Source organism: Equus przewalskii, chromosome 14 (genome assembly GCF_037783145.1).
Source record: "Equus przewalskii isolate Varuska chromosome 14, EquPr2, whole genome shotgun sequence".
Taxonomy (NCBI): domain Eukaryota; kingdom Metazoa; phylum Chordata; class Mammalia; order Perissodactyla; family Equidae; genus Equus; species Equus przewalskii.
This window is the reverse complement of record NC_091844.1, coordinates 23232431-23244951: the sequence shown is the minus strand read 5'-3', so window position 1 is coordinate 23244951 and position 12521 is coordinate 23232431. Positions and strand designations below refer to the sequence as shown.

The 12521-nt window shown below is 38.5% G+C and overlaps 1 protein-coding gene across 9 annotated transcripts in view; it reads left to right on the top strand.

Moving 5' to 3' along the window:
• Nucleotides 1-12521, top strand: part of CTNNA2 (catenin alpha 2) — a 1089251-nt gene that overhangs the window by 483351 nt on the left and 593379 nt on the right. The window lies entirely within an intron of this gene.

Below are 12521 nucleotides of genomic sequence, written 5' to 3'. Positions count from 1 at the left end.
AAACTTTAAAAACTCATTTGTACTGTCATTTACATTTATATTTGTAAACCACATTATGATTATGTAAGCATCCTTAAAAGTTATTTTTAAGTTTTTTTTAGGTAAAATAAAGTTTTAAGAGCAAAGAAGAGTAGTTTGAAGTTGTTTTATGTGCATTATATGTATGTTTTGCTAATTTCTGTAGATTTAAATTTTTCACACTGCCTGTTTTAGAAAAAAATAAGCAATTAGAAATTAATTTAGAAATAAAGGCTGTATAATCTTCATTTTGTAGTGGTGCTTTGGTAAATAAGTGATTACCTTAGAGCTTTAAATTGCAATATAACTCATTTTCCATTTTGCTTATTTTTTACAAATCAACAAAGAGTCAATCTTTTTCCTTTTCTAGCCATCAAATACTCGGTGCCGTCTTCTTACTGTATTCTGAATGGGCTCACTTGTTTTCACTAGTCTTTGCTCGGTATCAGAATTTGTAGTTGATGTGGCTCATTTATCAGCCAACTATGGAGAGATTCTGAAAGATGTTTTGTCATTTTCCACTGTCAAAATGATGCATTCGCTTATGTCTTACTTGCTTTGAAAGAGCTTGAGTTGCACTTATTTTGCAGGATAAAGCATGAGAATAAATGATAGAAAACTAAGTAAACAGAGAAAAAAAAGAGCAGAGCTCAGAAAACCAAAATCCAGGGGGCTTCATTTTCAAGTACATGTTTTAGAGTTAGAAGGGATCAAATAAAATGCCCACAGCTACTTTTTTTAGATTTGATGTATCACCTGCTTGCATTCTGACTGTTACATTGGATACTACAATTCTAGTGGACAGAGAGATGGAAAGAGAAGTCACTTCCTTTCTTCTTTGACCCATTTAGGCTTCGTCTATAAGAAAGCAGATGACAGCCATGGTTAAGACATGGTTCATGTAAATTAAGGCAGAGCTTCAACACTGGAAGCACATAATATAGGAAAATTGTTTATTTGGTCTTTTATTTTTCCTGCTTTGAGTTCTGTGGATGTAATTTTTCAGCTGTTTTATTTTTTCACTTGTCATAAAAATAGGAAAGGATGGAGATGTGGTACCTGTAATTCGCTAACAGAATCTACTTGTTACAAAACCCCCAACTCTGATGTTGATTACAGGAGACAATTGGGGAACGTATCAACAGTGCAAAAGTTTTTAGTAAATAAAATCATCCTCAGAGACCCTAGAATAACTAGCTATTGTTATAATTTAAACCAATTTTATTATGCAAAAGTTTACTTTTCTACAAAGAAAGTATTCAATCAAACTTGCTCATTATTTGTTTTGCAAACTTGGATGTTCGTGTTTATGAATATAAACATCTAGCTAATATGTATCATTTCTGGAGAAATGCCATACACAAAACAAACAAACAGACAAACACAAAACTAGAGAAACTTTGATTCAAATCTGGGTTAGTAACTCCAAATTATTTTCTGATTTCAATTATTTAACTTTGAGTTTTAATTTCCTCAGTTGGAAAACTAAAGATAATATAATCTGAACTTCAAAAGATTGTTGTAAGATTTAAATATAAAAACACTTAGCAAAGTCCCTGGCTCACGGCACATTTTCAATAAATGTTATTCTCATTGCTCTTTGCTTCCCATTAGCATAGTTTTCCCTGCTCAATGTAAGATACACTGTGAATAGCAACTATGCACTATGCCAGTGGTGCCCCTTGGAGGCCCATGACAGTATTTTGGTCTGTCATTCTCTGAGAGCCTCTTTTTGTCCCTTTGGGAGATTTTGCTTCCACCCACTTATCTTCCCCATTTTTATGCCTTTTACAGACATGCAATTAATTGAATGAACACTATACTCTCTTTTTCGTTGAAACATGCATGGACTTTTTTTTCCACCTACTTTCCTCTATTTCTCTCTCTCCTTTCTTGATCACAGCTATTCCATTTATAAGGAACCAAATTATTTTAGTGTTGATCAATAAATGTTAAGAGAATTGTTCTTAGCCTGGGTCTCTCTATCAAATGGTGGATAGCCATCAGTTTTGGAATTAAAGAAGTAGGGAAGATTAGAAATTATATTAGAGAAAATAAATCATAAAAATCATAAAATAAAGAAACTTTGGAAAATATCTATACAACAATCCCTTTAGGGTTCATTCAACAGTAAAAAAAATAATTAAATACTTTCTGGGGTAAAGAAGACAAAAATCTTTGCACAAAATTTGTGTATGAATAGAGGAGACAGTAAATGAGTAAGTCAAGTGAGAAGTAAATAATATAATTCTTTATAAAAACTGTGAAGAAATTGACCCAGGGTGATAATACAGATGCTGTGTGAGGTAGGGAGGGTCTCTTTTAGATACTCAAAGAGGGGGCCTAAGAGACTTTGATAGTGAGAAGGATTTCAGCATTCAAAAATCGCTTGGAAATGTGTTCCTGACTAATGGAACAGCAATCATTAAGTCCCAGTGGCAAGAACAAGCTCAGAGTCTTCAAAGAATAGCAAAAAGCTGGTGAGTCTGGGATCTAACGAATGAGGGGGGAGGTAGGGGCTGTCACTGATGAGAATCTCCAAATGAATCCTCTGTCTCTCTTTCATTTCCTTAAATTCCCTATTTTTAAGAGAAAATTTTAAAAAATGATTTCCTAATTTTAATTGCTTTTGATTTGTTTAATTACTGGTATTACAAAACCATTGCTTCCTACTATTTTCATTTTATTTGGTTTAAATAATCTTTTGAAAGACCAGCCTGGGAACTAACCCACATTTATACTATTTTTCTGAGAGAAAATATTATTCAAATTGCATAGAAAATTTTGGAGCATAGTTCTTTTTAAGATGGGGACAACCTGCATTGGAGTGTCTTAAAACATGTCCTAGTTTTATCAAAAAAACACCCTCATTACTCCAAAATTTTATTTTCTACTCAGGCTGTACTGAAGATTACATTTGTCCTATTATGAAGGCTTTCTACAAAATTTCCCATAATAGTAGATTTAGAGTTGGCACATTCAGTTTAATTCTGGTGTGCAGACACTTCAACACATTAATGCAGGTGGATTTTGGTAATTTCCGCAGAATTTTTATGTGTTCATGAAAATAGGATTGGCAGGGCCTCCATTTGGAAACCCTCTTCCAAAAGATGCCCAAAAAAAGTTTTTCCTTTGTTGTTGTTGTTTTCTGTCTCCTCATTTAGCAAGTTAGTTTTGTTTTGAGAAGAGAAAGAACCTAGTCATTGATCCAAGTCCTTCTCACTTCAATATTAAAAGAAAAAAGAGCTAATGGTGCTCATTTATCATACTGGTCCCTGTTTTACCTTAATCAAATGCTGATTTTCCACATTTTCCTTTACACACCATTCTTTCCATCTCCTACACCCTGTCAAATTTACAAGTTACCTTTGCGCTGATCTATGCTTAATTTAAAAGATGTCTTTGCCAATATGTACTGTAGGAAATGCACCTGGGTTGAGATCGATGCCTTAGTTTGTAGAACTTAAGAGTGGCGTGTAGCTATGAGTCATTGCCTTGAGAGGAGAGGGGCACCCACGGTAGAGATGATGTGTACCAGAGTTAGACTCACGAGGGCATCTATCAGAAATACAAAGGCCTGTCATCATCCTTTCCTGACTGGTCCCTCTGTCTCCTGTCTCCTCTTCCTCCAGTATATCCTCTGACCAGCAGCACTGTGACCTAGCAGTATACTCACTGTGTCAGGTCGTGATCCCCTCACTTAAAAATCTTACAATGTTACCCATTATCTATAGCAGGGATTTGCAAACTATAGCCACAGGCCAAATCTGTCCACTTGTCTGTTTTTATTGATAAAGTTTTATTGGAACACCACCATGCCCATTCATTTGCATATTGTCTATGACTGCTTTTGCCCTACAAGGTCAGCGTTAAGTAGTTACAGCAGAGATTGTCTGGCAGAAAATATTTACTATGTTGCCCTCTACAGAAACTTTTTGCTTACCCCTAGCGCACATGATCAAGTTCAAACCCTAAGCACGGGACTTCCCAAGCTGTCTTGACTATAACCAACTCCTCCAGTGGATCCTTACTCCAAGCCACTGTGGATAACTCGTTGTTCCTCCAGCATGCTGCCTACTCCACACTTTTGCACTCACTGTTTATAATTCTTTCACCTGCACCCCTGCAACCCCAGTAGCTCTGAACCAACCTCCTCTACACTGGCGCCTCACCATCTTGGCTTTTTAGCTGCATTTCTGGCACAACCTTTTAGCATTGCTCAGGACACCTTACACCTTACACCTTACTCTGTCATCAGCCACTTCTTTCTTCTTTGTGTGAACCCTGTCTGCATAGTCAGCCTCCAGAGCATCTTGCTGGAGTCCAGTTCATTAAGAAGCACACAATGGGTGTTCAGTAAGTAGGTGTTTAATAGACAGTAAAGAAGTGAAGTGGCCATTCTACATATAAGCAGAACAAAGGACATATTTGGGTAAAGCAAGTGCTGTCACATTGTCGCATTAATCTTTGTATTAATGTTGCTCGTTAAGCACGTTAATCTACTGTGTATGTGAACTTCAGTGGAGACAGATAATACTAGAAACAGAAGCAGCAAGCAGCAGGCTCAGCAGCAGGTAATTCTGAGCATGGCCTTGCCTGGCCTCCAGTGTGCCAACAGCTAGCATCCAATTTCCTAGTCATCTCCTAGAAGACCTGGAACGAGGCAAGTGGGAACAACTGCCAGGTTGCACCCTGGGACAGGTGCAAATGGATGCCTGAGTTCCAGGTATCCATCAGAAAGCAAATATCTGCCCTTATCCTCTCTTGAGGATAACTTGCGCCTACCCTCAGAGAAAGTAGGAGGAGACGTTTGCTTTCTGATTATGCCTGCCCCGTAGCCCAACCTCTGTTTTAACTTACGTGTGTGGATGTGCTTGGGATGGATGAGTCTTCTTTGAAGGACACATTTTGACTCCATTGGTCAAATCCTTTTCCAAAATATTAACATTTAATTTTAATTTGCCATGGCATGTATTGGTAAAAATGGTCAAGACTCCCTTAAATTTTCAGCAAATACCAATGCCAGCTCAGACACTATTGCTGTAAGATGCCCTCAGTGAGCTCACAGTTGAAAGGTGGAAATACTGCCTTGGCTTCTTCCTCTGAGAACAAAGATTCCCCAATGGCTGCTGAACATCCTCATGGCCTGGAGGATTATCCTTTTCATTTGTAATTACCATTTGCTACCCACCTGTGCTACAAAGCTTGGCCCCTGCACCTACCTGCAGCACTCTATGTGGCATATGGTGCGATTCTTCTTTGGTCTTCGGCAGAGTTGGAGGTAGGACCATGGACAGCCTCTCTAGTGACGTTCCAAGATTATAAGCTAAGTAAAGAATCCATTCCATAGCATTCTCTAATCCTACTCTTTTCATCTCTCTGCCTTTTTGTGTGCCGCCAGGCATTGCTTCTCTGGGAAGTCACATTCAGGTGGATTTGGGATGGAGCAGCTAGCTATCTGCTTACATTTTAAAACCCATTGTTGTCATCTCCTCTCTGCCCAGGCCTAGTGATATTCCTACTCACCAATGGCACGTGCTCTCTCCTATTCTATGTCTATTTAAATATATACCTGTTGACTGTTAAGACCTACATACCTACATACATGACCCAGAAGGCAGATCATTAAGTGCCCGCATCAGGAAAAAAATAGTAGATTTAGTTATTTTTGTGTTACTATTCTATATGAATTATATACATACATGTGTGTGTTTTGTGTGTATTAGCTCTCCTTTTGGAGAGCCATACTATGTCCTGGACACTGTGCTAAGAACTCCACACCTATATTTTTATTTAACCTGAAGTAATTCTGTGAGAATTTTGAGTACTTTCAATAGCTTATTTTGCAAATGAGGACACTATGGTTCATTGAGGAAAGTAACTTTCTTACTGTTGTCAGAGTTGGGATTCTAAGGTTCATGCATTTAGTGAATTTTTTTAGAGAGATATGTAATTGGTCTGCTTATCTCTGTGACTCTAAGCAATGAAAAATCAGTGCCTGAGCCTAGGCCTAGGATAAAATGATAAGTTCAAGAAGGTTTCTTTGTATAAAATGTTGCATATCTGAGGCTCATGAATCAAGATGAGAAAATAAAATCCTAAATATGCATTTTAGAAAAATGTCTGTTGTAAGTTGTATTCTGTTGAATGTTAAAGTCCTTTTAACTTATAGCTCTTGCTAAAGATTTAGTTACAGGAATACTTTTACCTCTAACTGTAGATCATTGTTTGGCTAATGTCTAATGGATTGATATTTTTCCAGCATGTTGGATAAATATCATACTTCAAGAATTGCATTAATACTTTGAGTCGAAGAATGCAGACTGGTGGAAGTGACTGCGATACCTGTAAATCAAAGTATGCGTCATGGCGCAGTATTCCTCAAAGAAACCCTCGAAAACTAAGGATTGTGTGGTGCAAATACAGAAAAAATAAAATATGAATGTTTCAAAGTAAACAATAATGTTGAGTCGATTCCCAATGCATGTTTCTAGTCTCTTACCCTCCTCTTGGCTTTGAGATGGAAGTACTGCTCCCTCTTCCATGGAAAACACTTCAGAATTAGAGTGTTAGTTGCTGAGATGTGCCTGCATTTGAGAGTCTTTGAGTGATTAACTCCTCTGGGCCTGGCTTCCTCCTGATATATTTCTTTGTTTCTCTCAGTTTTCTGTGGAAGCTGGAGTCAAATCAAAATTCTGTGCTGGATGCCGAAGTTGTCCAGGACATGTGTCAGTGACAGCATGACACCATGTCACATTTCTTGGTAATTCTGTAGCTAAATTGGATGAAAGCAGAGACCTACATGCCTTTGTTTAAATGTTAATGAAGGCAGGGGAAGTTTTGAGTTTTGTCTTCCTATTTGTATCCTCAGCATCTGATACAGGCTTGAACTTGGATATTAAATTCATGATGGAGAGATCCTGAGAATAAGATATTCCTAGGTGTGGGCAGAAACAAAGAAAGATTACATGCTGATGTCCCTGAGAAGAGGCTCTGTGCCCTTCTTGCACCCAGGTTGAGAATTAGGAATGGGACAATGACCTCAGGTAGTTTTGGGAAGACATGTGCCTTAGGGAGAACTCAAGGAGCAGCACCACCCTAGGGAACAACGACTTGCAGAGTACGTCCTCAAGGTGGACCTGAGGCAGCCTCCTAGAGCTCCCTGTGTCCCTAGGGCGCAGCAGAGTATAATGATTTGTGTGCACCCAAGAGTAGTATGGAAATGATGAAAGGTCTAGATAGCCTCACCAGGTTTCCTGTGGCCCCATTGAGACAAGGATGAATGCAGTAAACACAGATGTTACAGAAAGTTGGATCAAAGAAGTTGTACTCACACATGTTGGCAAAGAAAGCAGACTTTACAGCCAGAGCTAAAAATCAAAAACCACTCAAAATCCCCACTTCCCCACTTACTAGCCACATGACAGTGGGGAAATTAACCTCTCTAGGCCTCAGTTTCCTCCCTTGTCAAATGAGGATAATAATAATAAAATGGTAAGAATGGAGCCTGGCACAGAATAAGAGCTTTATAAGTATTTGCTATTATGGTTACTACTGAGTTTTGTAAAAAGAAGGAAAAGTATATTTTTCATGCACCTGAATTTGGGGACTGGAGACCAGTACCTAGAGTCTCCTGACACTCAAAGGAAAGAAAAGAGTTACAGTGAGTGGAATTTAAGTATTCTACTGAATACTTAATACTTTTTTTCCATGAGCCTTTCTTCATTTACTGGTTCAAATATTACTTCTGACACATGGACTATCCTCATGACCTTGGGCAAGTGGCTTTATTGCTCTCGATCTCAGTTTCCTCGTCTGTGAAATGAGCAATATTACAAACTCAGAGAGTTCTGAGTTCTAAACGAATGCATCTGTGAAATGCATATGCGGCAGTGAACGTTGTACTTAGCATGGAATCAGCACTTAATAAATCATAAGTGTGTTTCTATTATCATTGTGTGTGGTCATCTTAATTCCTTTTCTACCATTAAAAAGCAAGAATAGAGGCCGGCCCCGTGGCTGAATGGTTAAGTTCGTGTGCTCTGCTTTGGCGGCCCAGGGTCTCGCACGTTGGAGTCCTGGGCGCAGACATGGCACCGCTCATCAAGCCATGCTGGGATGGCATCCCACATGTCACAACTAGAAGAACCCACAACTAAAAATATGCAACTACGTACGGGATGGGGGCGGGTTTGGAGAGAAAAAGGAAAAATAAAATCTTAAAAAAAAAAAAAAAACACTAATAGGAAGGCTAAATCTAGAATAGAGTAAGTTGCTTTAAAGGCAGGTGATCAGGGAAATCCTCTGGCGGCCACCATGCTTGTTCATCAGCTCTGGCTCCAGCATGGTCCCAGCCTCTAGTGTGTTTGAAAGTCAACTACCTGTGACGTGTCAGCGTCAAGGTGACTTGAGGAGTCATGCTATCTACTTGTTGATTATGGCTATAGATTTGCCAACTCTATGTGTAATTAAATGTAGCCAAGGCCCCAGGTATATTCGTAGCATATCTGATTTATTTCAATATTTTGCTTTAAAATGAATGACAGGGTAAAATTTGTTTTGTTTCTTTTGCTCATAAATGCCTTAAAAATCCAATCTGTGTGTCACTGACAAGTATTGATATATTTTGTCAAACAAGAAATATCTTCAGCTTCTGGAACTAAAAATTCAATGATTTTCAGCAGACTTTCCTAAGATAATAATGTAATTCATCTTTCAGAGAATATTAAAGGCAAGCCTTGAAGGTGAGGGCAAAAAGCCCATTTATGCCTCAAATTAGAAAGATAATTTAGAGAGAACAGCATTTATGTTCATTTGAATTTAACAAACTAGAATGGCAAAGTTCACATTAGTGATTATTTCTACCTAAGATTTTCATTGACAAAAGGAATAATTATATTTTCTGCTTTGAAAATCAGACATACTTAATGTTACATATGGTGAAATGGAGGCAGTAAAACCCCGAGGAACCAAAATGTGTGAGGAATGAGGTATTCTGGCTAATTGAATTTTCTGGTTGTTATATTTAAGCAAATGATGCTTTTACAGTACAAAAATCTTCCTGAAATGCCAGAATTAACTTCCTGTCTTAATTTGATAATATCTGCTGGGGTCATCATTTAAGTAAGGTATGGAGAGTTAGGGCCGAATGGGGACTGTGCTAGAATTCTCTCTATGTGAGGTTTATTGTTGTGATGGTGATGGTTGATGTTTTGCTTTTTTAAAAATTATTCTACTTAGAGCTTCTATGTTTGTGATTTGCTTTCTTCTCAAATTTATGAGTATAACAGGGATATACAAAATTAGGCTAATGGAAATTTCCAGCTAGTGTGAATTCTTGAAGAAGCTCTTTGGATTTAGATCTGTTGAAGAGGGAAAGTAGCGCCAGAACTGAACACTGTCTCTTGGCCTTTCCCCTCCAAGAGGATCTAGTGGAATGTAGACATGTCCTGGCCACAATGTGAAATTGGCAAAATTTCATCTTCACTATTTTCCTCTTCAGTTCCCTCTTTCTGGGTTCTTTGCTTCTCCCCTCTTCTCTTGAACAGATAGCTAAGCCTTTCTTGCAGTTTATTTGAGGGGAAGAGCAAGAAAAAGTACTAAATTCTTGCATAATGTAGCAGAGTGGTTACCTTCCAGCTTCTGCAGCTTTAGACTCACAGAGGATGGTTCATTTCATCTAAGAAATCTGCTCTTAAATTAATCCCCTATTCACAAAAAGCGTACATTAGCATTGTGGTTGTCTTTAAACCTGCCATGGAACTCCAGCATCTTTCTGAGGCATAGAGCTTACACCAAAATCACTGCTGCCAATTGGCCTGTGCTCTCTCCCTCTAATTTTTCCCCATCCCTTGGTATCCCAAATGGGCTTCAAGGTAAGCCACAGTTCTTGGCACATCTTTACACGTTGCTTGGTTCGTTACGACAAGTGAAACTTGGCCAGGAGTTTTCAATTTGCTGCCTTCAGACATCTTAAGATCTCATCAGAGATGTAGTATACAGTTGCATGAAGAAGTGGAATAACAACAAAAGTAGTAAATGATTAAGTGACAAAATGAAAAATGTTTCAGGAAACCAGAGTAGGAAGTCACTGCCATTGGCTGGGGGAGGAGGGCTGTGTAAAAAGGGAAAAGAGAAGAAAAGGGCATTCTGGTTTCAGGGAACAGACTGAGCAAAGAAAAGTCTGAGGGTGGAAATGCTAAGGAATTTGGGAGATGGAGAGGCATGATTAGAATAAAGAGAAGAGGCTTAATATGATGATTGTCACCCACCAAGTTCCTACAGCATGCAGAACTAAATAAGCAAAAGGAGACAGCTTATCATGGTTTAACATAACCTAGTGTCCTCCTCAAGGTCACAGATCCATCCTGGGGAGTATTCCATAGGTGGCCTTGGTACTCAACATGGTAGAATAGAGTGTGACTACATTCAACTAAAACTTTCTGGATTTATCTACTGGACTCTGTCACTCCTTTCCTCTTGTTTCCCCATCTCGTAGACATTCACACACACTGTGACTTTCAGAGAGTGGCTTTCTGAAAACGACTTTCTGGTGACTACACACTGCTTGGGACAGCTAGCTCACTTCTCCCATGAACAGTCATTGGATCCCCAAGATGGTGCTGGGCTTGCTGGAGGCAGACACCGCTGTGTTTCTTTCTGTCCCATAGAAAGAGATTTGAAATCTTATATGGGATAGGAAATAGAATGTAAGGAGAAGAAAGCTAATTTTATGAAATAGGAAATGAACTTTTATTTTCAGAAATGAAAACAGCTCTGAAAAAACATGCAAAAGAAGGGTTTTGGTATATTTTCTAAACATGTCTTCACTTTTGTTTGGCAGTCTGTACCCGCTCTTCTTGTGCTTGTATCTTTTCTCAAATAATTTCATGTTCCAGCTCTTGAATCTTTGGAAAGTCAGGGCCCTGGTCTCCACTCTGCCACTCTCCACCTCCCACCCACCCTCAAAGAACAGGGCTGTACCTGGAAGTGCCCCATAAACACAGGCTATTGACAGGAGATCTGAGCCTGGTCTTCCTCATTGATTCTGATAGTAAGCCTCAGAAAACGTAATTGGAGCAGAGGGAATGCAATCAGTGGTATCCACTGAGCATTACAATATGAGGGAGCTCATTCTGAGCATACCATTAGTCCATTATTACACCAAATAATACAGTTTTAGAAGAGAAAACTCAAAGCCTTAAAGGGCATCTGGAGGCTGAGTCAGTTCGCCTTGGCAATGCAATTATCTCAGCTTGTTTCAGTCTGCTGAGAGGTAGCAAGAATATTTCATCCATCGTTCCATCACATTAAAATGTTTTGATACCTGTTTGGATAGCATTGTTGTAATGTTAATAAATACATAATGGTCACACAGGCAGGGGTGATGTATGAATCACTCTGGAAGGGATGTCCATTAATGAGTTCCTTGCAGTTTATTTCTTTATTCATTCCCTCCTAGAGTTTGGCATCTGGGAGGAAGGAGACTAGCCCCTTTGCAGTCATCTAGCATCCATATTCTAGAATCATTTTCCCCTATGATGATCAAATCCAGACTGTCCACACAGATGAATGAAATCCAATATGTGGGTAATCCAACGTGATTCGTAATTTTTTGTAAGATTGTTCTGCTTTGGAATGTGTCCTGTATTCCAACACGGATGTTTGATTAGATAAATTTACTTCATAGAGAATAATAAAACTATGAAGACTTGATTTGTCCAGGGAGCAACCAATTTTTGCTGCATTTCCCATACTAAACCCCTTTGGTACCAGTTCAAGATTTCTCTTTTTCAGGCTTATTCTGGAGTAAACACGAGCAATATTTTTTTCAAGTCTCAAGGTGTCTTGGCTTCTGAGATATGCAGACAGTGTCAAGATGTGAACTAAATACCTAATATGCTTGTGCTGCAATTGTGAAGTTACTATTCTTCCTTAATAAACCTTAAAATATTATTTGTCCAAGTCAGAAGAATTTACTATATATTGAGCTCCCAGTAGCTTCTTAATATGTGAGCATCACATAAAATTATTTCTGCACAAGTGCCCTACAAACATGAGACAGATTATGTTACTGGACACACAGCATCAACAGCATCCTATGAGCTTGTCTTTTGTGCAAACTGGTGGTTGCTATTTGTCCTCTTCTCTATGAGGAATTACCTTCACCAATGACTAAGTGAGAAAACTCAACATAATGTGTATTTGAGATCTGTGAGAAGTCTTGTTATACCTGCCTGGTGGTCTGATGATAAAATAGAACAAAGAAGATAGAGGTTATCATCGACTGGGATTCTCAGCTCTCTTTTGAAATGTCAAATCAAATGGAGATTTTTTGTTTGTTTTAAGATTGACCTTTATCAGAAGCAACTCTGGACAGAAAATGATCATTTTGAGTCACTTTAGAACACTTTATAAAGGAGAGATTTTGTTCCCTTAGCCAGTCCCTGTTGAAAATACTTGAGGATCGCTATGATGTTCAACTCTCACTATTCTTTCTGTCA